This window comes from Dermacentor andersoni, chromosome 5 (genome assembly GCF_023375885.2).
Source record: "Dermacentor andersoni chromosome 5, qqDerAnde1_hic_scaffold, whole genome shotgun sequence".
Classification (NCBI taxonomy): Eukaryota; Metazoa; Arthropoda; class Arachnida; order Ixodida; family Ixodidae; genus Dermacentor; species Dermacentor andersoni.
Genome location: NC_092818.1, coordinates 51009585 through 51036180, shown reverse-complemented (window position 1 = coordinate 51036180; position 26596 = coordinate 51009585). Strand labels below are relative to the sequence as shown.

Sequence of the window (26596 nt, the reverse complement as noted above, 5' to 3'; positions counted from 1 at the left end):
CGCGCGAGCACTAGGCACCCGTTCTTAGGCTTAGCGTCGGGATAGGCTCAACACGAGGTACGCGCTCCCCGCACGGGCAAAGGCATCGTGCGTGGGCTCAGTCCTAGTCACAAAAGTGTCGGCGGACGAGAGGAAGCATGTATGTACTCACAGAGATTTTGGGCCCGGCCTGCGCTGCCGCTCCGTGGCAGCAGGTCGCCTGATGCTGCTCGTGCTCTGCTCTGCTCGTGCTCTGCAGCGCGCGCAAGGCCAGAGCGAGCCACAGCGAGTGGAGCGCCACCGCTAAAAACTGGTTCGGAGCGAGGACGAAGTGGCTTGAAGGGACACTAAAGGTTACCAGAAACTCAAGTTAAAGTGGTAGAGCAATGTTCTAGAACGTCTAAGGCGTCAATATAATCGCGAACAGAGCTTTAGTAACCGAGAAATTGAGGTAAATGCATGACACGATTTGAGACCCCCAGCGACATTCCGGTACTAGCCCGATGACGAAAGCACTCCTCATAATTTGTGTTACTAATACTCAACTACTCGTATTAAAAATATCATTTCATTCGATTATAAGACGAAAAAAATGCTACTTGTCTACGTCTATTCGATTCTAAGAAAAAATAACATTTGACGTTAGCCTTTAGTAATATGGGTGTTCGAAAGGTTTCGTTTTCGCTCGACTCTGCGCGCTCAACTCTGCGCCGCGCACGCTTTGGAGTTTCAGCAGTTTCGTTATCGTGTCGTGCTGTGAGGGTTCTGCTGGCTCGCGAAACTTTTATTTGGAACAAGCAGCGAGAATGCCACGTCCATGTGATGTCGTGGGAAGCCCTAGTTGCTTTCCCGCTCCGGTGAGCCGCCGTCGTAGTACGCAACGATGCCGGCAGTGCGAGCCGTTAGCAGCAGGTCGCGCTCGTCGGTGCTCAAATCGCTGAAGTTGAGCCCACCATCGCGAGCCAATCTGTCGGTGTCAGGGCCCATTGCGACGAGCGTCGAAGTTTGCGTCATAGAATCACAGAACACCTATACAAACTTAGAGAAGGGAAACTGTACCTTCCACAGTGCTACGGAAATAAGCGTAGCGGTGGCGTCGTGAACTAAAGTATGCGACCACAGGTGGCGCTGTACAACAGGAAACGGGTGATATGGGCAAAGGGTGACATGGGCTGGACTAGTTTTGAAGTGAGGGAAGCTCGCAGTAAAATTGAGTATGAAGAACGGCTGAGGAATATGGAAGAAAGTTAATGGGCTGGGAGAGTGTTCAGGTATCTGTACAGAAAAAACATTGATTCACAGTGGAGGAAAAGAACTAGGAAGCTTACCAGCAAGTATGCGGCCTGTAGGGTGGACAACACAACAACAAAGGTCAAGCGGAAAATCAGAGAAGCTGAATTACTCTCATGGGTGGCGGCAATGGAAAAGAAACCTGCCATGAGTAACTACTTAAGAGGAAAAAAACGAAATCAGGAAAGAAACCATTTATGATAACTCAAAGGGAAGCTCATTACTTTTCGAAGCGAGATCAGGATGCCTTAGAACACGCACCTATACAGCGAGATATAAGAAGGAAGAAGAAGCATGTGCTTGATGTGGTAAAGCTAGGGAAACTACGGAGCATGCTTTATTAGAATGTGAAGACGTCTACCCAGCGGTCGATTTAGGCACCACTGGCCTCCTTAATTCAGAGGGAGCAGTGGTAAAGCAAACATGTCCGCAGTAGACATTAGTAAGAGGCGACTGGAGGATTGGTGGAAGAAAAGTAGGGAAACGACAAAAGACGGTGACGTACAAAAGCACAGTTCGCAATAGGGGAACAGAAAATTTGGGCGTGGTAGTTGATAGTGTTTTTTTGTGTGTCTTTTTCATTGTTTAACCTAGGTAGAATATTACGCAGTATAGTAGCAAGAGCTTGGTGGCGCAACCCACCGCCCCGTTCCAAAGGGGACGCTCATAATATCCATCCGGAAACGGGGTTTTGCACACGCTTTACCAGGTGTTCTGTGGCTTTACTGGGTTTCTGGATGCTGCGCCTCGATCGTGCTCCCGCCAGTTTAGTTGCTGTGTGCCAAACGTAGCGCCTACATTATGTAGGCGCTACGTTTGCCACACAGCAACCAAACTGGCGGGAGCACGATCGAGGCGCAGCAGAATACATGTAGCGCTGAGTCATATCGAGTTAAGGCACACTCTGAACTGACTTTTAAGGACATCCCGAGCGGTTTTTCGTTTATTACGCCGCCGTTACGCCGAGTTGTGCCGCCGCGCTCCAGCTGTTGCATTTCGTGTTGGGCTACTGACAGAATGCGGTTTCCAGGTGGCACGATGGCCTCGACTGGAATAAACGCACACGACACCAAAGATTGAGTAAGCCTGAAAATATTTTATTTGCATTTTACAAGTACAACAAAAAGCACACGTCTACGCATCCACACAAACGCGGTTACATAGTCAAGAACACAGTCAAGAAATGGCTCATTAATAAGGGTAGCACCAACGCACAAGAAAGAAGACCTAAGCTACAAAGCGTACGGTCGGCTGCTAAGTATAATAATTTCCCTGTCACCGCGTGTCACTTTTATACAGCATCTTTACAGCATCTTTACAGCACTACGAGGCCGGGTAGTTTGGCGGAAAGAAGGCAACAGCTTACGGCCGTCAGCTGCCTCTTCCTTACGGGTGTCATAATTATCCTAATCTCCGCATCAACGTCGTGCAAGTCCGCATACAGGCATCTGTATCTGAACCATATGTGCCAGCTTAATACATGTGTAGTAAAATTATGATAACAACTGCGTCTTATCAAACGTATTGGTTTTGCGCATTACAGCTGACGCAACGACATACTGTAAGTGAAGCACAAGAGAAAAAGGACAAAAGGAGGATACAACACTTGAAGAAATGAAGAATTAGTAGGCGTACAGCAAACAAGCGATGACGGAGAACACACAATGATGCATCGGGTGTTCTGTGACATCGGTTTGCGTACTTACGGTGTTATGGAGATCATCATCATCATCATGAGCCTGGTTACGCCCACTGCAGGGCAAAGGCCTCTCCCATACTTCTCCAACTGCCCCGGTCATGTGCTAATTGTGGCCATGTTGACCCTCCAAACTTCCTAATCTCATCTGCCCACCTAACTTTTTGTCGCCCCCTGCTACGCTTCCCTTCCCTCGGAATCCAGTCCGTAACACTTAATGACCATCGGTTATCTTCCCTCCTCATTACATGTCCTGCCCATGCCCATTTCTTTTTCTTGATTTCAACTAAGATGTCATTAACACGCGTTTGTTTCCTCACCCAATCTGCTCTTTTCTTATCCCTTAATGTTACACCTATCATTCTTCTTTCCATAGCTCGTTGCGTCGTCCTCAATTTAAGTAGAACCCTTTTCGTAAGCCTCCAGGTTTCTGCCCCGTACGTGAGTACTGGTAAGACACAGCTGTTATAAACTTTTCTCTTGAGGGATAATGGAAACCTGCTGTTCATGATCTCAGAATGCCTGCCAAACGCACCCCAGCCCATTCTTATTCTTCTGATTATTTCACTCTCATGATCCGGATCAGCAGTCACTACCTGTCCTAAGTAGATGTATTCCCTTACCACTTCCAGTGCCTCACTACCTATTGTAAACTGCTGTTCCCTTCCGAGACTGTTAAACATTACTTTAGTTTTCTGCAGATTAATTTTTAGTCCCACCCTTCTGCTCTGCCTATCCAGGTCAGTGAGCAAGCATTGCAGTTGGTCCCCTGAGTTACTAAGCAAGGCAATATCATCAGCGAAGCGCAAGTTACTAAGGTATTCTCCATTTACTCTTATCCGCAATTCTTCCCAATCCAGGTCTCTGAATACCTCCTGTAAACATGCTGTGAATAGGATTGGAGAGATCGTATCTCCCTGCCATACGCCTTTCTTTATAGGGATTTTGTTGCTTTCTTTATGGAGGACTACAGTGGCTGTGGAGCCGCTATAGATATCTTTCAGTATTTTTACGTACGGCTCGTCTACACCCTGATTCCGCAATGCCTCCATGACTGCTGAGGTTTCGACTGAATCAAACGCTTTCTCATAATCAATGAAAGCTACATATAATGGTTGGTTATATTCCGCACATTTCTCTATCACCTGATCGATAGTGTGAATATGATCTATTGTTGAGTAGCCTTTACGGAATCCTGCCTGGTCCTTTGGTTGACGGAAGTTTAAGGTGTTTCTGATTCTATTTGCAATTACCTTAGTAAATACTTTGTAGGCAACGGACAGTAAGCTGATCGGTCTATAATTTTTCAAGTCTTTGGCGTCCCCTTTCTTATGGATTAGGATTATGTTAGCGTTCTTCCAAGATTCCGGTACGCTCGAGGCATTGCGTATACAGGGTGGCCAGTTTTTCTAGAACAATGGAGATCAACGGCATGGAGATCAACGGCATCAACGGAATTATGGAGATCAACGGCATAAAAACGTACCTTCAAGCGTACTCCCTCAAGCTCCGCCGCATTCATTATGATAATCAACGCCTAAACAAAATGAGGCACTATTTTTTGCCAAGAGTAGACCTCTTTACAGCAAGTCCATGTAATGACTCGCAGACGAAACCAGCATGCTTTCGAAAATGTTTTACCGCCGTAGTATTCGAACGCCAACGGCCAGGAAACACATCGATACCAATAGGCAACAAATCGATACCAATAGGCTGTTGGCTGTCGGTGGTTAATCAAGTACAAAAACCTTGACGCTATAACTAAAAAGCAGCTTCAACAATCAAATTAAAAAAAAATCAACTGCCTATTTGCCTGAGGTAACAAAACGTCCTTAGACACCTCGATTGTTTATGTCAATGGTTTGTGTAAAGTAAAAAAAATTAGCATGTACAGCGCCCCTAGCAGAAAAAGCACAAGAGAGAGAGAGAGACAAAGAGGAGGAAAGACAGGGAGGTTACAAATTAAAGTATTCGACCAAATTACAGTAGCTCCACTTGCGCGCTTACGCTGAAACACGCCTCGATTGATTTTTCGCCCTCTGTGGCCATTTGTTGAACTTGAGAGTGTGCGGGGCCTGATAGAATGAAGTACCAGCTTATGGGCGTCTTGCCCTGGAGGATGGATGGATGGATGGATGTTATGAGCGTCCCCTTTGGAACGGGGCGGTGGCTTGCGCCACCAAGCTCTTACTACTATGCTGCCTAATATCCTACCTAGGTTCACCAATGAAAAAAAAAACCGCTATGAACTACCACGTCCAAATTTTCTGATACCCTATTGCGAACTGTGCTTTTGTACGTCTCCGTCTTTTGTCGTTTCCCTACTTTTCTTCCACCAATCCTCCAATCGCCTCTTACTGATGTCTATTGCGGACCTGTTTGCTTTACCACTGCTCCCGTTGAACCCAAGGGCTTCAAGGAGGCCAGTGGTGCCTAAATCGACCGCTGGGTAGACGTCTTCACATTCTAATAAAATATGCTCCGTCGTTTCCCTAGTTTTACCGCAGCAAGCACATGTTTCTTCTTCCTTCTTATATCTCGCTTTATAGGTGCGTGTTCTAAGGCATCCCGATCTCGCTTCGAAAAGTAATGAGCTTCCCTTTGAGTTATCATAAATGGTTTCTTTCCTAATTTCGTTTTTTCCCCTTAAGTAGTTACTCATGGCAGGTTTCTTTTCCATTGCCGCCACCCATGAGATTAATTCAGCCTCTCTGACTTTCCGCTTGACGTTCTTTATTGCTGTGTGGCCCACCCTACAGGCCGCATACTTGCTGGTAAGCTTCCTAGTTCTTTTCCTCCACTGTGAATTAATGTTTTTCCTGTACAGATACTTCAACACTCTCCCAGCCCATTTACTTTCTTGCATACTCCTCAGTCGTTCTTCATACTCAATTTTACTGCGGGCTTCCCTCACTTCAAAACTAGTCCAGCCCATATCCCCTTGCACAGCTTCATTTGTAGTCTTCCCGTGAGCGCCCAATGCGAGGCGACCCACTGACCTTTGGTTCCCGTCGAGTCCTGATTGTACCCCTGATTTAAAGCAAACAACCGCATTTCCAAAAGTAAGTCCTGGAACCATTACCCCTTTCCACATACCTCGGAGGACCTCGTACCTATTGTATCCCCATAGCGCTCTGTGCTTCATTATGGCTGCATTTCTCTTCCCCTTGACTGTTATGGTTTTTTCCTGTGTTTCCATATATCCGTTGCCTTCGTTTATCCATATACCAAGGTATTTATATTCTGTTACCCGAGGTATTTCTTGGCCCTGTATCTCCACTGTCTGTTCACTGTTTTCATTGAATACAATAACACCTGATTTTCTAACACTAAATTTCAAACCTAACTTGTTGCCTTCCTGTCCACAGATATTAGCCAGACGTTGCAAATCACTTTGCTTGTTTGCGAGCAACACAATGTCGTCCGCATAAAATAAACCTGGGAGTTGCTGCTCTATTACTGTACCTGCCTGCTTGTATGCGAGATTAAACCCGATATTACTTCCTTCTAACGCCCTCTCCATCCTCACCATGCACATCATAAACAGCAGCGGGGATAAAGGGCACCCCTGCCTCAGTCCCTTGTTGATATGAACTTTCTCCGCGCTCCTCATCCCTTCCCATTCAACGCAAACAGTATTTTCTAGGTAAATCTCTCTCAAAAGCTGTATACAATCGTTACCTAAGCCTTCCCCTTCCAGAATATCCCACAAAATGCTGCGGTCTACGTTGTCGTATGCTCCTGTAATGTCCAAAAAGGCCACATACAACGGTCTGCTTTCTGCTTTTGATATTTCAATACACTGAGTAAGAACAAACAAGTTATCATCCAAACGCCTACCTATTCTAAAGCCGTTCTGAAGCTCTCCCAAAATGCCATTATTTTCTGCCCATGCTTGAAGCTTTAATTTGATTGCCTGCATTGCTAGCCTGTATATTACCGATGTAATGGTCAACGGTCTATACGAGTGAATTCTGTCTTTCTCCCCCTTACCTTTATAAATTAAATTCATTCTACTTTGTCGCCAACTGTCTGGTATTCGTCTATCTTTTAAAGTTTTTTTCAACTGCTTTCACGAGAGCTTCCTTACTTTTTGGTCCCAGTTCATTTATCAGCCTAACGGGAACCTCGTCTAGCCCTGTGGCTGTGCGCTTAGGAATTTTCTCTTCCGCTTTCTTCCAGTTTAAATTTGTAAGCACTAGCTCCTTTCCCCCTTGGGTCTCTTTCATGCTCTTTTTTCCTTCAAATACAACCTTGTCCTTGCCTTGGAAAGATTCGGCTGTTACTTTTGGATGTAATTTATTGCTGCTTCTCCTTCCAGTCTGTTTTCATCTTCGTCTAGGATATGTTGTTGTATTGTTGTTGCCTTCCTGCCTAATAATTTGATGTGATCCCAAAATATTCTAGGTGCGGCCTTCTTTTTCTCACGTATTTCTGACAACCAACGTTCACTTTCACCTTTTAATTTTGCTTGCACCAGTATTTGAACCATAGACTTTTTCTCCCGGTATATTTCCCATTTACTGGTTACTTCATCCTGTGGCAACTGCGCCTTCTTTGCCTGCCTGTGCTCTCGAGATGCTTTCTGTCGTTCGGCGATGGCTTCTCGTATCTCCTTGTTCCACCAGCTTTTCGGTTTCCTTTTTCCTTTCCAATGAACATGTTGTTTCTCTTTCCGTATTTCTGTCGTTACTACACTTAGAAGCTCACCATATTCCCACCCCTTACTTGGCGACTTGCCAATTTCTTCCTCCACTCTAGTGACTATATTTGCTATTTGTTCAGCGTTCAAATTTGGACTGGCCATTTTGCTTTCGTTGCTCTCTTTCCCAACTACATATCCCATTTTCAAGATGATGCGTTTGAGGTATAGTAGCGGCCCCTGGTGGCGGTGCGAGAAACGACATCTGGGTCACGCCAGCTTGCGTATTTTCATCCGCTAGCAGCTACAACGGGGCGTGGCACTATAGGCCAAAGCAGGTCACGTGACTTCCGCTGCTTTGAAAAAAGTCAGCTAAACAGCTAAGTGTACTGTGGCGTATGTATTGTCAGAAGATTTTGTAAATCACAAAAATACTGTACGCGACGCCCATTGCTGAAATTAACGCCTGTTGGAAGCTACGACATTTACGGCACCGCCAACTTCGCCCTGGCAAATGGCGACGCCCTAGGATGAGTACTGCTGATCGAGCTACCGAGCGTCGGTGGAGCGCCCCAGCCTGCAGAAAGCGAAATGTGAGTAAACTTTTACATCATTAGCTGTGCTGTCTCAATCGGTGCGCTCGACTGTGCTACTAGAAAGCGTGACGAGTGGGCTTGTTGGTATGTTACTTATGTCGCGTTCGTAGCTTGTTGGTATGTTACTTATGTCGCGTTCGTAGCATTTGCTGTGTTGACGCCAGGTACGCTTCAGCACGAGTTGGAATTGTCTGTGCTGTCTCAGTCGGTGCGCTCGACTGTGCTACTAGAAAGCGTGACGAGTGGGCTTGTTGGTATGTTACTTATGCCGCGTTCGTAGCATTTGCTGTGTTGACGCCAGGTACGCTTCAGCACGAGTTGGAATTGTTGGTCGCTGCGAGCGCGTGAGGTCCAGGAAATGAAGATGCAGTGTTTATCATAACAATAATAACTAGAGAGAGTCAATGTATGCAGCTGCTTATTTAGATAGTCGCTCTCTCTTAACCGTGGGAAAGTGCAAGTAGAATGCTGGGAAAGTGTTGCACTTTTCTGTTCGCGCTTTTCGAGTGTGCAAAGAGGACAAAACGCGGATAATGGGACACATGCATGCAACATTACGAACTATTCGAATGAACCTTAAACAAAACTTTTATGGTGACGCTTTCTGTTACCGCCTTTCTGCGTTATCCGCATCATGCTTATTGCAGCTTCGGTGGATACTTCAAAAAGAAAACGAGAAACCCTCGGTTACAGAGGCAATCTTTATTTGCTGCATAAAGATACTCTGAATTAACTTCGATCATGCCATTCACAATAACACTGACAAGTTTAATTACTTCAGGTGACTTGTTACTCAGTCAGCTGCATTGGCTGTTTTAGAGTTCCAAGAAATATGAAAGGATGTTAAAGACACAATTATGCTTCTACGGAAAAGATTTGCTGACAGCCAGCTAAATGAGCAAGATCAGCTGTGAAGCCTGCTTGAATAGCAGGCTTTACTGCCAGTGTACCCTTTGGCTTATATGTATCGCCTGTGTGGCACATCAGAAGGTTAAAAGCCATTGTTACAAGTCTCGCCACATACTGCTTGATGTTGTGCCGTGTTCAAATTCTGCAAACGAATGTAGTCCTTCGATTTCATGAAACAAATTATTCATCATGAGCAAGCAGCAAGGATTCTCAAAGGAATCAATGAGTCTGCCTCAACGAAATCTGCAGTCTCTTCTGATGTTCTTCAGCACACAACTTTTGGTGCAGGTAGGCTCTCGGTGAGACCAAGGTGCATGTTGCTCAGAACAGTGTTAAGCCATTGACATTAAAAAAAGTGCTCCATTTCACAAAAAACAGCCACCTTTAAAAGCTCAGTATAGGCAGATGCACCCTCTTCTTTTTGCGACTCTGCTGAACCTAGTGCATCAAGCGAAACAATAAAAAGAAGACTGCTCAACAAAGCTGGGAGATGTTTTGACCGCCTCAAGCAAGGGCCTCTGTGAAGGAAATGAAGAGACATGTGAAACGCAGTCTATGTTAAAACATTGACGGCATTAGTACTGCAGCAAATAAATGTTACAGCATGGTCAACCAAGGTTGATCTTGAAGGTGGTACAATGTCCTACAGTTTCTATATAATGATAGCTGGTACGAGAAAAGTACAAGCGAATTTGAGCCAATCCCAAAGACAGTGCCTCAAAGCACGAGCTCCCGAGAAACTACCGCATGACACACTCGCCACACAACTCAAAGGGCTAGTGGGCTTCGGCACATTAGGAGTCTCCGTCCGATCATAGCCTAGTGGTTAGAGCATTTGGCTGCTGTGCTCAAAGGCAGAGGTTCGATTCCATTGTTGGTCAGGCATTTCTTCTTATTACAGAGGTCCAAGTTGAGTAGAGGCATTGCAACAAGGCTAGTGCATCTATGCAAACAGCAAAGTAAGCTAGATCTCCATGCACAATGTTTGAGGATGCAGATGCAGAATGCAAATCAATCACTGAATGCATTAATGTGGATGAGGTGCCCAAAGATGGAGCTTGCATTCCTGAGAACAGTAGACACTGCAGCAGCATTGGAGCATGATCTGTGCTAGAGCTCAACGAGGGTGTGCCAGTATAAGCACAGGCACTCCGTGTACAATATGACAAGGCAGCTGTCTACCGACACCGTTCCCTATGTTTATGTCATGTGCCTCCAACAAACATCTTTGAAAGACAACCCGCGGATCTCACAGGCTCAGTTGATCGCAGCACATTCAATGATGCAAGGGTCAGACGATGAGTGGAGCGGGAGAAACAGAAGAGCTCTGAAGCACAGACAGCATAGGTCTCATCCAGCGAGCAACCCGAATAACAAACTATATAAGTGAAATTCTAGCATGTAATCATTCAAGTAATACAGTTTTGTTATCATCTTAAACGAACCAACACGTCTTTTTCCACCATGTAATCATTCAAGTAATACAGTTTTGTTATCATCTTAAACGAACCAACACGTCTTTTTCCACCATGTAATCATTCAAGTAATGCAGTTGTGTCATCATTTTAAACGAGCCAACACTTGTTTTCACTGTCAGCATGCGGCATCAAGAGAGTGCTCAATGAGCTGGAGCTGGATATTGGAGTTGTACAACGAAGCACGTCCAGCAAGCAACTAAGGGGAGCAATTCACAAGCGCAGACAAGGGTGCTTGACAACTCAAAAGTTGAAAAAAAAAAAAAGACAACTTGAAGTGAGTGTCACCGAGCAGTGTCATGTTGAATGGGGCCCAACTTATGGAGCAAGGGCCTTTGACTAATCACTACCCTCCTAAAAGTTGCATGTTCCACTATTTTTAAATTTATTCTCCTTTGCAAAAAGCTGCTCTGCTTTCAAGGTCGTTTCTAGAGTGAAATTTTCAGACTGGTATTCAGGCTAAGTCTGCACAGTGTAATCTCGCAACGGAGTCGCACCCAACATGAAAATACCTACATTATATTTTGTATGAGTATTTCATTATAAGCATACGTGTGTATACATGGAATGCAATGAGAAAGATTTTTAAAAAATTAGATTTACTTCGCTATACCTGGGTAGTACATGCAAGGAATAGTATTGTACGCTTTTACTGCCTACGGCCGCAAAATGCTGCAACATTTAAAGTTTTTTTTAATCAAGAAGTTCGTCAACTTGACGTTGACTGTGCATATGAGATGCTGTAGTACAGTTTTGTTATCATCTTAAACGAACCAACACTTGTTTTTCCAGCATGTAATCATTCAAGTAATGCAGTTTTGTCATCATTTTAAACGAACCAACACTTGTTTTCACTGTCACTTTTGTACTGTCACTTTTTTACTGTCACTTGTTCACTGTCACTTGTTTTCACTGTCACTTGTTTCACAACACTTGTTTTTCCAGCATGTAATCATTCAAGTAATGCAGTTTTGTCATCATTTTAAATGAACCAACACTTGTTTTCACTGTTTTTCGCTTTTACTGCCTACGGCCACAAAATGCTGCAACATTTAAAGTTTTTTTTAATCAAGAAGTTCCTCAACTTGACGTTGACTGTACATATGAGATGCTGTAACAGTTTTGTTACCATCTTAAACGAACCAACACTTGTTTTTCCAACATGTAATTTTAAACGAACCAACACTTGTTTTCACTGTCAGCATGCGGCATCAAGAGAGTGCTCAATTGTCATCATTTTAAACGAACCAACACTTGTTTTCACTGTCACTTGTTTCAAAACACTTGTTTTTCCAGTATGTAATCATTGAAGTAATGCAGTTTTGTCATCATTTTAAACGAACCAACACTTGTTTTCACTGTTTTTCGCTTTTACTGCCTACGGCCACAAAATGCTGCAACATTTAATCAAGAAGTTCCTCAACTTGACGTTGACTGTGCATATGAGATGCTGTAACAATTTTGTTATCATCTTAAACGAACCAACACTTGTTTTTCCAGCATGTAATTTTAAACGAACCAACACTTGTTTTCACTGTCAGCATGCAGCATCAAGAGAGTGCTCAATCGTCATCATTTTAAACAAACCAACACTTGTTTTCACTGTCACTTGTTTACTGTCACTTGTTCACTGTCACTTGTTTTCACTGTCACTTGTTTCACAACACTTGTTTTTCCAGCATGTAATCATTCAAGTAATGCAGTTTTGTCATCATTTTAAACGAACCAACACTTGTTTTCGCTTTTACTGCCTACGGCCACAAAATGCTGCAACATTTAAAGTTTTTTTTAATCAAGGAGTTCCTCAACTTGACGTTGACTGTGCATACGAGATGCTGTAACAGTTTTGTTATCATCTTAAACGAACCAACACTTGTTTTCACTGTCAGCATGCGGCATCAAGAGAGTGCTCAATTGTCATCATTTTAAACGAACCAACACTTGTTTTCACTGTCACTTGTTAACTGTCACTTGTTTCACAACACCTGTTTTCCCAGCATGTAATCATTCAAGTAATGCAGTTTTGTCATCATTTTAAATGAGCCAACACTTGTTTTCACTGTTTTTCACTTTTACTGCCTACGGCCACAAAATGCTGCAACATTTAATGTTTTTTTTAATCAAGGAGTTCCTCAACTTGACGTTGACTGTGCATATGAGATGCTGTAACAGTTTTGTCATCATTTTAAACGAACCAACACTTGTTTTCACTGTCACTTTTGTACTGTCACTTTTTTACTGTCACTTGTTCACTGTCACTTGTTTTCACTGTCACTTGTTTCACAGCACTTGTTTTTCCAGCATGTAATCATTCAAGTAATGCAGTTTTGTCATCATTTTAAACGAACCAACACTTGTTTTCACTGTTTTTCACTTTTACTGCCTACGGCCACAAAATGCTGCAACATTTAATCAAGAAGTTCCTCAACTTGACGTTGACTGTGCATATGAGGTGCTGTAACAGTTTTGTTATCTTAAACGAACCAACACTTGTTTTCACTGTCAGCATGCGGCATCAAGAGCGTGCTCAATGAGCTGGAGCTGGATTTTGGAGTTATACAACGAAGCACGTCCAACAAGCAACTAAGGGGAGCAATTCACAAGCGCAGACAAGGGTGCTTGACAACTCTAAGGTTGAAAAAAAAAAAGACAACTTGAAGTGAGTGTCACCGAGCAGTGTCATGTTGAACGGGGCCCAACTTATGGAGCAAGGGCCTTTGACTAATCACTACCCTCCTAAAAGTTGCATGTTCCGCTATCTTTAAATTTATTCTCCTTTGCAAAAAGCTGCTCTGCTTTCAAGGTCGTTTCTAGAATGAAATTTTCAGAAACAGGACGAGGTACTTCACCAAAAATAATAATAATTTATTTCTGCCTCAAAAAATACAGACAGGGGGAGCTGCAGAAAAAGCTGTCGTAAACAGCTTGACTTGGCCGCAGCCCCGAAATACAAAGCAGCAGCGACAGGCAATCACATCGCTGACATGGTGGCTTCATGATAAAGAAAAAAGAAACAAAAACAACAACATAGCAAGAACATACGAAGACTAAACAAAATCTTATCTGCACTTACATGTGCAGAAACCAAGTTGCTTCGTCACAAGCAGGATTACACTTTAACATAATCGTCAAATAACATCAAATAACAGCACAAATGACAAAGAATAATGGAGACAATAAATATAGAACAAAGAAAACATCCTATATTAAGCATTAATTATACCTAGTGATTATTCAGTGGCACATTCGTGTGCATATGAATTGCATATGGCACGTATATCTCGTTGGGTACAGGTAAACAAGTTGATGTTAGCAGATTCGTACGCGTTGAGTAGGGAAGGAAGTGTGTGTTGAAGGCGCTCTTTCCCGGTATTGATGCGTGCTGTTGGCACCAACCAGTTTTCGGGGTGTCTGAAAGGGTAACTCTTTTTATTTTCTTGTAAGTTGGCTAGGTGCCGAATGTTACTTATATTATTTCTTGTTTCTATTTTAGAATGAACGCTGAGCCGATACTGATACAAATTAAAAATTTTGATTATACCAGTTTCAAGAAAAAAGTGTTTGGTGGTTGCTCCGTAATTTGCATTAAAGACATTGCGAAGAAACTTTTTTTGCAAAATATAAATTTTCTGTAGGCAGGACGGTGTTGCAGTGCCCCATACCAGCTCGCAATAGTTAATGTGAGAATAATATAATGAGTTGTAGAGAAGCAGTTTAATTGGTTTAGGAAGAATGTATCTAATGCAGCCAATTGCACCAGTTATTCTAGCTAATTGCTTGACAACTTGGTCCACATGTGCTGTCCATGACATAGTTGAAGAAAATACTACACCAAGACATTTAAAGTGGTCAACTATTTCTATTTGTTTGGAGTTAAATAGGATACTTTTGTGAGGAGGAACCAGTTTATTTTTCGTCCTGAAGATTACCGTAAATTCTCACGTAAATTAAGTTTCTGCTAACAGAATGAAAATATCAGGTATTGTACATATGGCGACAACACAAAAAATAAACTTGGTTTTCAAGTGATGGGATATTTACAGTTTTTACACTTCCTAAAAAAGAAGTGGCTGATCGCGCTGTCACCACAGCAGCTGGTGCGCGCAGCGGCTATTCTGGCAAACGACGCACCTTGGCTTTGCTATAAGAGCCCTGTCTGGATGGAGCCAGCATCACTTCAGAGCGATCCAGGCAGCAAGTAGCACCTGCCATGTACTAAATCCGGACCTTGCATCTTTGCAGGTACGTAAGCGTTCAAACGTTCATCTCGAGTTCAAAGTATAGCTGCTGGATTGCTCTGAATTGTTGAATTGTTGCTCTGTTGTAGGAAAATTGTAATGGGTGAAAATCCGCTGAAATCATTTGGACAGGTTCTTGCGGACAAACCGCCGGGTACCACTAAAGAACTAGCCAAAGTCTTGGTTGACATAACCTCAAAGCTGGAAAGTATCACAACAAGCATCAGAGTTGACATAAAAAGCTTAGTAGCAGACAACAAACAGTCCCAGAGGGACATGCAGGACATCAAGACATCCATGGATGTCATGAATAGGACATTTGAGCAACTAAGGACTGACGTGCACAACGTGCACCGCGAACTATCAGAAGTGAAACACCAGCAGGCTAGCATTATTGGCGATGTGTGCCAGTTGCAGGGGGAAGTGAGAGAAATGCGACAGGAAATAATCGAGCTTAAGCAATACAGTCGTCGGAACAACTTTGAAATAAGAAATGTTTCATTGTCGGCAGACGAATCGCTGCCAGACATGATGCAAAACATAGTGACTTGTTTGAAGATGGAACTTCGTACCGAAGATATCGATGTAGTGCATCGAGTTCCGACCAAAAACAAGGCTCAACAGAATATTTTGGTAAGGTTTACCTCCATTGCAGTCCGAGACAAAATGATAAAGAATACCAAGAAAGAGAGATTGTCTACATAGGCCCTTGGCTTCCAAAAGAATGAGCCCATATTCATTAATGAACACCTCTGCCAAGAGAATAAGATTCTTCTCGCAAAAGCTCGCCAAGCGAGAAGAGAGAAAAATTGGAAGTATGTATGGGAATCGCAGACCAAAATTCTAATGCGGAAAACCGAGAATTCTCGTGTATTGCACATCATTTCTGAAGACGACCTGGAAAAGGTAGTTTAGAGCCTCTAGAGCTAAGTCTTGTTTGCCACACCAATCATGGCATTCTCAATCCGTGATGTTGAACGGGAATTCCACAAAACCCAGGGTATATCGATACTTCACTGTAACATTCGAAGTTTTGGAAGAAACAAAGATGCATTGTGTTCCTTTTTGGCACAGCATAATCTTACCTTTGATGTAATTGGCTTAACGGAAACTTGGTTAAAAGAAGGTGAGCACATCTCCATTCCGGGATACAGTCTTGTAAGCAATCCCAGGAATGCTGTATCGCGCGGTGGTGGCGTGGCTCTACTAATCAAGCAGACGGTACCGTTTAGGATTATCACCGATACTGAGATTAGTAACAGTACGGTTGAATCTCTCTTTGTTCTTTTAGATTGATGTTCAGTTGTTGGTGCGATATACCGGCCACCAAACTCGAGTCTGCCCGTTTTTTATCAATCGTTGGAATCTATCCTTTCCACCCTAAGCAGTAAGAGCTATGGTACCATCACTATTGTTGGCGACTTTAACATTGATATCAGCAAAGACACAAATTGTGAATACACACACCTACTGGAGTCATACAACTTTAAGAATACAATCTAAGAACCTACTAGATTGTCACCAAGTGCATCTACAACTATAGACCATGTATTGTGTAACAGTGATAACATACATTCTGGCGTATACGATACGAGTCTCACTGACCACTGCCATATTTTGTGTTATTACACAGTGCAAATAATACCATTGCAAAAAAGACCATCTTGGCAAATCGCAGGATAAATTACAAAATACTGCGGCAAAAAATTAAGGAAAAGGAATTTCAAGATGAATTTAGCAGTGACGCTCATATCGAATGCGCAAACTTTACAAATGCATTAGCCCACATCATATCTCAGTGTACCACATATAAACAAAACAAATACGAGGAACCTTTGTGCCCGTGGATGAATAACGCCATAGTTGCAGCAATAAAAGGAAAAGACTGGTGGTACCAAAAATGGAAAAAACATAGAGATAACGCCTATTATTTGCAAAATTATCGAATATCTTGTAACCATGTAGTAGCTGTTATCCGGGGGCGGAAAAAAGAATACAATGCATTCTTAATAAAACAAGCACAAGGCAATACCAAAAAAATGTGGGAAATTATAAAAGCAGTAATTGATAAACCAAATAAAAAAAACCGATCACTCTTGAACATGTTGATGCCAAGTGCGCCGACACTTTTAATGCATATTTTACTAGCATTGGCCCAAAGCTAGCGGAGCGTATTCCAGTTACTGAAAGCAATGTCGATTGCCCCATCATCCATGCATGTTTTTCCTTGGATCAAGTGGACGAGCATGCCATAACCTCAATAATATCAGGCATGTCTTGCTACAAAGCTACTGGCCACGATGGCATTACCGTAAAAGCATTGAAAGACAATATGGATATTCTTGTGCCAGTACTCACTAAAATAATTAATAACTGTATAAGCCGAGGCACATACCCTGACATATTAAAGATAACAAGAGTTCCTCCTAACCAGTTTTAGTGGCTCTTAGCTGCCGGCACATTCGCTTGGACTGAGTCACTTAATTTGTGCCCGCGTTTTGGTTTCCTTGTATTGCCAGCTTTGGCTGGCCGACCAGAAGGAATTCGACCGGACTTTCTGGTTACTCCGCTTCGGCGCCTTGCCGAAGCTGTTGGCTGGACCCGCATTTTTTTTACCATGGTGTCTGTGCGCTCGAGCAGCAGCATTTAGCCTCAGGAGCATGCTGTATGCTCCACTGCTGCTGGAAACTTTTCCTATTGCAGCAGTAAAGCTCCTCAGCAACACTCCATAGCCGGGGTTCCCTTCTGCAAGCTTGTGCATTCTCCTGAATGCCCTCTCCAATGCAGTGTAGCTTTCTTCAGTGTCCTGCAAAATTATTTTACATCATATTGCACCATTCTGTTCACACAGGGAAACAGCACAAAAGCTCAAACATCAAGCAGAGTCAGACATGCAGCTTCACATAATGTTAACTATTGTAAGCAGTTCCATCGTGAAGTCTGTAATCTTTAGTTACATCACATGCCTATAGGTTATTTGCATTATGGGCAAACTTTGTTCTGTCTTTGCGTAGACGAACCTGTATTCTTATTGATTTGGCGTTGTCACATTATGCAATGTTCTTGCACATGCTTTGGTTGTCTGTTCGTTGTGTCCTTTTAATACCGAACATTACTGCCAGCCATATGCTGTCTGCATATGGCTGGCAAGGTTGGCAAGTAGCAAAGGTTGTGAGAAATAAGTCACCCTCAAATAGGCTTGGATGACATAAACACACTTTGTGGCCTTGAAGTACCCATGCGGTTTCAAATATGCGTGGAGCAATATGTTAAGAAGACTTTTGTGTTCGCAGCTGCCATTGTACACAATCAGCCACAATTATGTCAGCTGCAGTTGTACATTTTCGACTACTATTATTACTCTTCTACGCATGGGGCACAACTCAATCTTGGATATAAAGCACTGCACACTGTCATTCACACCTCGAAATGACTTCATATGGAAAGAGTCAGAATACCTCCGGTTGTGCACAGAAGTCGGGAGCAGTGCTTGGCCCTGGCTGAGGACAGAAGTCGGGAGCAGTGCTTGGTCCTGGCTGAGGACAGAAGTCGGGAGCAGTGCTTGGTCCTGGCTGAGGACAGAAGTCGGGAGTGGTGCTTGGTCCTGGCTGTGGACAGGAGTTGGGAGCAATTCTTTGCCATGGCTGTTGTTGCGATGGCGCGCCTGAGGCACTTTCCGCCATGTTGAGGGCTTCATCTTCTATTAGCTCATTGGGGCATCGCCTTGTTGTGCTGGCCTCATTGGTAAAAAGAAATCCAGCGGGGGGCATCGCTCACCTAATGCAAGCTGCCCAAGCTGCTTACAGTCTGCTGGTGTAAGCTTAGGGCTATTAGGGAAGCACCCTCCGAAGGCCCTCTGCACTGCAGCCTGGTGCTTACAGAAGGCACCTTGGCTGCCTACCCAACAGGTGAACGCCCACATCAGCTTGTACCTGATATGTTGCGTTGCTGGAGGAACTGGGCACATAGTATGTTTCGCCAGATTTGGTAACACTCCCTGCGGGCAGCTCTGGAAGGTCTTGCAGCAGGTGTTCAAACGTGAGGCGATGTGATGCCTCTCGGTGGTGCGCATGCCGCAGAAGCCTGGTCTCAAAATACTTCTCCCAAGTCGAGACTATTATCTCGACCAAGGCAACTGCATTGTATGCCTTTGTACGGCAAAGGACAACATCTTTGAGAATTCTTATTGAGGCTTCTGAATAGTTATTTGTGTTGTGCCCCCTTGTTGCAAGATTTGTTCGGTACATCTGTGCCCATTCTTTTTCGCAGCAAAGAAATGCCTCGACTCGGTGGACATAGCCTTCATGGCCAACAGTGCGGAGGTGCTCTTTTGCTGCTTCCAGCTGGCTCTTGTCCTTTGCATACAGTATCTGCAAATTACAAGGCAAGTAGGATCTCGCTCAGGACATTCACGGTTATATACATACTTCACATACCCCACCCTGAGTGGGGATGAGGAAGACAATAAGAAGGTGCACCTAGCAAGTGGAAGTTATTGCTTAAAGAAAGGGTGAGGGAGGATAAATAGAAAAGGGGATGGTGTTTAGCTGATATAGAAAAACGACAGGTATGGGTCCTGCTGTTATTTGCAAGCAGGGCTGAAGAAAACAAAAGCAGATTCAAACATGCTAGCAGGGGCTGATCATACAGTGGGCTTACCTTCCTGCAAAATAGGAAATAAAGGGAATTAAGATTAAAATAAAAATGGTAGACAAAACCAAGTTTCCCAAAGGCTTGTTCAGTTGGGAGTAGAAGTACTAATACAAATCTTTTTCAGTAGTGAGGAAGAAAGAAATCTGATTGACCAAATATTAAATAAAACAATCACTTTATGCTTGGTAAGATAGTATTTTAGTAAAACATGCCTTGTCAGGTAAGAAAGTCAAGAAATCTAGCAACTTAGTAAATTAGAAAAGAAGATATGATCAGCTGTGGTCTAACAAGCTGTCAGACCTAATGGCATAAACGTTTCAAAGGTAGCCAATGAGTTCATTTGTTACACTAATGGACAAATATAACCAGCAGCCCTTCATTTTTTGCAGTCTGCAGATGGGCTTAGAAGCATTGAATCATTGAAAACAAGAAAAAAGCTGATTTTATAGAAATATATAAGTGACTTTTCTTTTGCTTCTAGAAACAAGCAATACTGCTCACAATTAGTAGGTCCCCTTTTCCTTCTTGTATTTGATTTCTTACTCTCCCATTAGAGCTGGGATATTTGCAATGGCACTGCTAATTATAGTCATTAGTATGAGCAGATGGACATGTTATACCAAGTTCTCATGGTGAGTGCTGTTTATGCAGGCTTATTTTAGAATATTTTTCCCTCCTTTTAGGCTCGGCAATAATAGTTGCATTATGCACTTTTTCATGTTCAACATACAATCAAGCTTACTGAAATGCAAGAAAGCCTGTGGCAGCTACCATTGCAAATATACACATGCCCCAAAGATGTAAGGTTTTTTTTTTTTTCTAAAGAAAACACATGCAGTCTCACTGTCAACACAGGATAGCTTTTAATTAAGTCTTGAGGCCTGTATGCCTGAATACCTCAAGGGCAGCCACTGCTTTATTTTTATTGGTAGTGGACTGTATGTCACAAGTAAAAGTAATTTGTGCTTCCTTGATGAGTGTCATGATGTATGCCACATAAATTTTTTTTACTAGGATGTCATAAAAAAAAGTTCATTTCCATTGCACTTTACCTCATTTCAACACCTCTTGGTATGTACGACAGTCACTTCATCATGCAATTTTTAAGTGTTCATTTCTGTACCTTTTGGAAGGCAGCCATCAGTTGACGTCGGTCTTCCTTGGGGACTTTGTTACCCGCTGCAGTCAGCCAGCGCCATTCTGCTTGCAGCACATGAAACTGGCATAGGAGCTGTTCTGCTGCGGGCCATGCCTTTTTCAAAGCATCCTTTTCGGGACGGGAATTGTCCGACATCAGTACTAAGGGAGCCTGCAATAAGGATTGCATAGATTGCAAATATATTCTAACATCTGGATGTAGATATCTAAGTAGGCTTTCTGCTGCCTATTCATTGCTAACTTTCCTCCATAACCCTATTTCATTAAACTAAAATACTGAATGAATGGTATAAGAATGATGTTGAATCTATATGTTGTGCCTGTGCTTGTACAGAATTTATAACATTTTGAAAATTTGCTTTTTCAATGCATTTATAACACCAAGTTTGCTGTCTGGGCTCTAATGTTTGTTAAATACAACACCATTACAAGAACACTCACTGCCATACATTGAATGAATTAGCCACCCAAATGACAATAACCAATTGCAGTTAGAGTAGCAACAAGTTTGAGCTCCACCTGCTAGGCTATTACCTTCACTGCTATGAATCCATTTGTTCATACCAAATGCTATAATGCAGCTGGCACCGAACTTAATGGACATGTGTCAGTAAAACTATGGTCGAAACATTATTGTAGTGGCTATTTCTGATGCTAACTGCTGATGCAAATTGTGAATAAATCAAATTATTGGAAAAGAAACTTCACCAATCTTTTGAAACTATATGCAGTAGCAACTGCTGACAACACTAGAACAATGTTGTTAACACTTGCTTCATGCCTTGCCCATCGTTTTTTATGCCACACAATTGGAACCTAAAACCAAAAAGCTTGCTCTAATTCCCAGAGAGTTTTATTTTTCCTATCATTTATAGAACTTGACAAATTTAAACCGTTATAAAAATGAAGAGTGCAAAATGAAAAGTGGGGGACACCATAATTTTGTAACTAGGTGCCCTCGGAATCTAGTTTAATACGATGGAGTGGAGATGCATTTCTCAAGCAACTTCCAGTTGCAGTAATCACTGAAGAGCTTTATTGGACTGCAGTGCATTGTTTGCTTTATGGAAAGCACCGCGCTCCACTTCGAAATCGAGGGGCAGCTTCAATGTCCTCATTTTTTCCACTGTCAGTGTTTTATTTGTTCTTTACCTGCCTTAACATGTCACCGTACTAACCAGCTCACATGAAGAACCTAGTTCAGTGGGGCAGCTTCAAGTCAAGGCTCGTTAGAGAATGTGGCAGTTAGTGTGCACTTTCATGCATGTACTTATCCTCATTTACTTAAATCGCACCACCAGAAGTCGCTCGTTCACAGTGCCGTTGGTGCTTGTGCGATATCAGATTTAGGTGCCTGTACATAATACTACACAACAGTAATGCATGCAATGGTGATCCTAACCAGTATTATTTTTAGGAAAGTAGCTCCTCTATGAGGCTTAAGCAGAACCAAAAATTCAGCTATCACAACATCGCTTTCTTCTAGAGTCTGGCCAAGGTAACTATGTTCATTTGCAGTTTATTTGTTAGAGTGTCTGGCAGTCCCTAAAGTTCTCAACTCTGCGGCAGCACCAGAGCTAAAAAAAAAAGTTTATTTCAAAATTCTGCAAGGTCCATGACTTGGCCACACATCGCCACAGTGAATACTGGAGCATTAACAACTGTATTTTTTTTATTGAACTAACATTTGTATCTGTCGTAATTATTCAAAGTCAACTCATTGCTTTCTTCAGTGAAATAAATTCTGGTGGTATGCGTGGCAAAACCACTATCTGATTATGAGATCCTTCGCAGGGGACGCTGGATTAATTTTGACCATGTGGGATTCTTTAACGCATGCCTAAATCTAAGTATATGGGCTTGTTTGTGGCTGCCATGGTAGGGATTGAACTCGCAGCCTTGCATTCAGCAGCGCAATGCCATAGCCACTAAGCTACCTATTCAGCCTTGCTTACTTTCCTGGTAGTGTTCTTCTTTGTATTTTTTTACTAGAGCTGCCACATTTATATGTTATGGACACTAGGAACACAGTGTTCTACAGAGCCTATTATTTTCTGTCCAAGTGTGCAGGACACGTTGAGAATAAGCGTTATGAACAAAAAGAAAAATATTTCACAGAAGCTTTTTGAGAAACAGGGGAGGAACACGAGGCAGAAAACTGGAAGTGGGCTTCATCCCAAGGCACTTATATGCACAGACAGCGCTTGTAATATGTGAACCATGGGTGAACCATTTGCTTTACGCCACGTGCGTGACAACACTGCAGCCGGAGATGTTGCGTCAGTCTGTCTCCTCTCACCGTGCTTTCAAAAGACAGCGAGTCACTTGCCAAAATTCCTCCTTGTCCAGTGTTCCAGCTCTAAACGAACAAACGACGATTGCTGCCTGTCATTTAGTGTTGATAAAATACATTTAGCCAGAAGCTTTCTGCACAATACCGAAACTGAGCAAGAAATTTTTTTCCAAATATTTCGCCTGTAGACAACACTTGTCAATAGTTTTAATCTATGCAGCGAAAACGGGCATGTATGAGCCTATCTTCTAATTGTCTCTAGTGGTTGCCCTGCTAGCCTAAAACACTACTTGCCCACTCAATAGCCCTTTTACAATGCAAGAAACAGTCTTCTGTTTGAAACACCACTGTTGCTCAGAAGGAGCACTGAGATCATGATATTTGCCATGGCCAACACTGACCAATAACAAATCTTATTCAGGATGCCTCAATAAATTATATGTATAGCTACTGATATTTAAGAAGTCAACGAACACTGACACCAAGGATGACATAGGGGAAATTAGTTGTGCTTAATAAATGAAATAAAGAAGCGATAAATTAACGTAAATGAAAGTGGACGAAAAAACAACTTGCCTTAGGTGGGGAACGATCCCCCACGCATTTCACGTGTGATGCTCTGCCAATTGAGCTACAGCGGCACCGTTTCCCCATCCACTTTCTTGGGTATTTATGTTTCCTAGTGGCTAGTGCAACTTAATGTGGATAGCTGCAAGATTGAATTTTTCATTAACAGGAACCTGTACCTGTCTGTTGCCGAAGCATGATGGGCAGCTATCCTTGAGAAGTTGGAAGGCAAGGCTGTAGCCCTCCGTGGTTTGAGAGCTGTGCAGCAACACAGCAATAGGCACGGCACCTGCTTTTGTGGCGGTAAGCATGATTGTCACTGTGCTTCTTGTCACATCACACGAGGAGGTTGAATCAACAAATATTATCTCCTGAGCAGCATCCAGAGACTGAGCTCGCTGCATGATAGGAGTGACCACAAGCACCGCCCAGCAGTCTGGTGTGCCAGCTGTGTAGATGCACGTCCCTGCATAATGCGAGCATACGGTCATCAAGTGAACTTCACAATGTCAAGCAAGAGAATCGGTGAATTGAAAAGCTTCTATGACATGTTACATAAATTTAATACATTGTTACGCGAAGAGCTTTTCAATTGCTTTTATTGCACTGTTTACTAAAATTTCTTTAACAGCTGTTATTGTTACTGTACATTATTCAGAGCCGCTTCTACGTCATATTGGGAAACTTGACTAAACGCACAAGTGAATACATAAGAAATTCAACTGTTTTCAACAGATATATATAAATGTAAAAAGAGGACAAAAGTAATTTCATTCATTCTTTACACTTTGCAGCAACAAAATGTAGGCAATGGTGAAGTGGTGCATAAGGTGCTAAAATAGCATAATACCAATGCATTTTGAATGGCTGAATACTATTGCTAGTCTCAATTTTTACGAAGTGTTGCCTTGTGCTCTGGATGGACTAATTTTGTGATAGGAACGTGCCCTTTAGTGTTTTCCTCGAGTGTGTTAATAGTGGGATTTAAATTGGTAATTACTGGCCTCCGACAGATCCTAATGTTCACCACTGCAAATCATAGGTTCATAATTAAGGACCCAAATGCTTTTGGCGCGCAAGAAAATAGTGGCCCCACAACTGTGCACATGGAGATCCAAGGGCAGCTTTCTAGCTTTTTTAACTTCAAGAAAGAAAAAATACAGGCATGGCTGTTTGTATTGTTCTCAAGAGGAATGCAAAATTGCATGAAATCCAACATAGACAAAATGAGCCAATATTACGCCGTATTTTGCAGAGTGTTTTTTTTTTCTCCATGGTACATTCTCGGTGCACCATGAACTTTATGCACTGAGGTCACATATCTCGCTACACAGTAGTTGGTCACTAATGTAAAATCATTGTCTTGGGTCTAATTAAATGATAAAGTAAACATAAAGGTAGCACCACCCATTTTAGTGCTGAGCGAGACATGCTGTTAATAGGTAAGAAAAACAGTGTGGACTATTTATGCAAAAATAAAGACATACTTCACTTCTTATGCAGCACAATTACATAGATAAAGCCTAAGGCACTCACTAAGAAATTCACACACAGCCACATACACGCACAATAAATTGTCGTCTTATGTCTCACATACTCAGAAAAGTATGCATTCTTTGCTGACATTGTGCGAGTGCACTCATGTACCACTTTGTAAACAGACGCAATGCTGCTTCAATTCTACTTGCCAAGTGATGCAATCTTACTTCCCAGCTACGACTAAGCAAGCCTGGCTTTGAGGAGGAACATTCATTTGTGTCAATGCTTTGTCCGCATCACTGTGGCTTTAAGAGGGGATCACCGAGTAAACTGCCAAGAAGCTTTTTAGGTGTTAGAAAATTAAAAGCAGCCTGAGAAACAAGACAGCACAAAGCCAAGTGTTGATGACCATTGTAAACCATTTAAAAAACAGTACACTGATATTTAAAAAAACAGTTTGAACTTGCATGTCATAACAGTTGTGTTGGTTGACACATTTTTTGTATAGAACAATGCCACTTTTTATGTGAAACGTATTTAGTTCGGCACATTTGCTACATCTTGCACCAAATTTTTATAGTGTGCCGGCTGTTGTAGTGTATTGCTTGCACATGACTTTTCTAAAATTGAAATTGCCCTCCCTGAAAAGTGAAGTCATTGTCACTTTGTTAATCTTTGCCTGTTTTCTACATATACCGGTCAATTTAAATAGTCATCTTTTTTATGCCTCATGAGAAAAGTACACTGAAATGCAAAACTCTGAAATCTGGTACAAAATTACACAATCTCTTAGAGATACCGCAACAAAAAAGTTATTAAAAGTTAAAGTAAAGGGAATATACATTCAGCACACAAAATCACGGACTAGGGTATGATCAGGAAAGGACATGGGGGGGTCCCAACTTTTTTTTTTTTAAAGTGATAATTTTGTATGAGGTGGGGGGCAAATATCTCTCTAGAATAGACTCAACCTTTGTTTTGCTAAACATAGCATAAGTTTCCTTGAAAAACATTCTGATTTACTAAAGGTGGAAAAGAGCATTTATTCAATACACATATTACAAGTTTGAAGACTTGTCACTCCAAAACTAAAACATTGTACACCACCAAACATTTTTGGTAATCTTATGATGTTAGAACTAGTGGCCCAAGGAAAGTTGGATCTATATCGCCTAGAGTATTTTTTTTAAATTGCTAAACTTTGCTTTTTGAGCAAGCGCATCAGTGACCCCAAGATAGGTGGCTTTTTGGGACCATTGTAGCTAACGTGATGAAGCAGAAAGATTTTAGGACAAACCTTCAAATAGTTTCTTGCAAATTAATGCAAAAAATGTGCAACTGCATTATGTATTTATTTCGTGATAAAATTTTAAAAAATGCTGAAATTTCAAAAGCAGTGAAAATTGGCCAATTTTAAAGGCATAAAAAAATTGCCGATATTGCGTGGTTTACATGGATTGTGCAAGGGAAGCTGTTTTGTTTTGCATAATGCGTTTCTTTACCCATGTTACTGAAGATGCTTCATCCATTTAGTTCCAAACCAGTAGCCGTTACTTTTTTTGCTCAGGTTTTGTTCTTGATTTAGATGCTCTTCAAAATTATTGGTTTGGTACTGTTCTCA

At 42.3% G+C, this 26596-nt stretch overlaps 1 long non-coding RNA gene across 2 annotated transcripts in view; it reads left to right on the top strand.

Annotated features, from left to right (window-relative positions):
* The first annotated feature begins 8075 nt into the window (after positions 1 to 8075).
* The window catches only part of LOC140218464 (uncharacterized), a 31542-nt gene continuing 13021 nt past the window's right edge, over positions 8076 to 26596 (top strand). The window contains exons 1-4 of one of the 2 annotated variants that reach the window (XR_011894731.1): positions 8076 to 8200; positions 19095 to 19209; positions 23666 to 23799; positions 23876 to 24021. This is a non-coding gene — a long non-coding RNA (uncharacterized lncRNA). The remainder of the gene's footprint in view (positions 8201 to 19094; positions 19210 to 23665; positions 23800 to 23875; positions 24022 to 26596) is intronic. The other variant, XR_011894730.1, reaches the window with a different exon arrangement.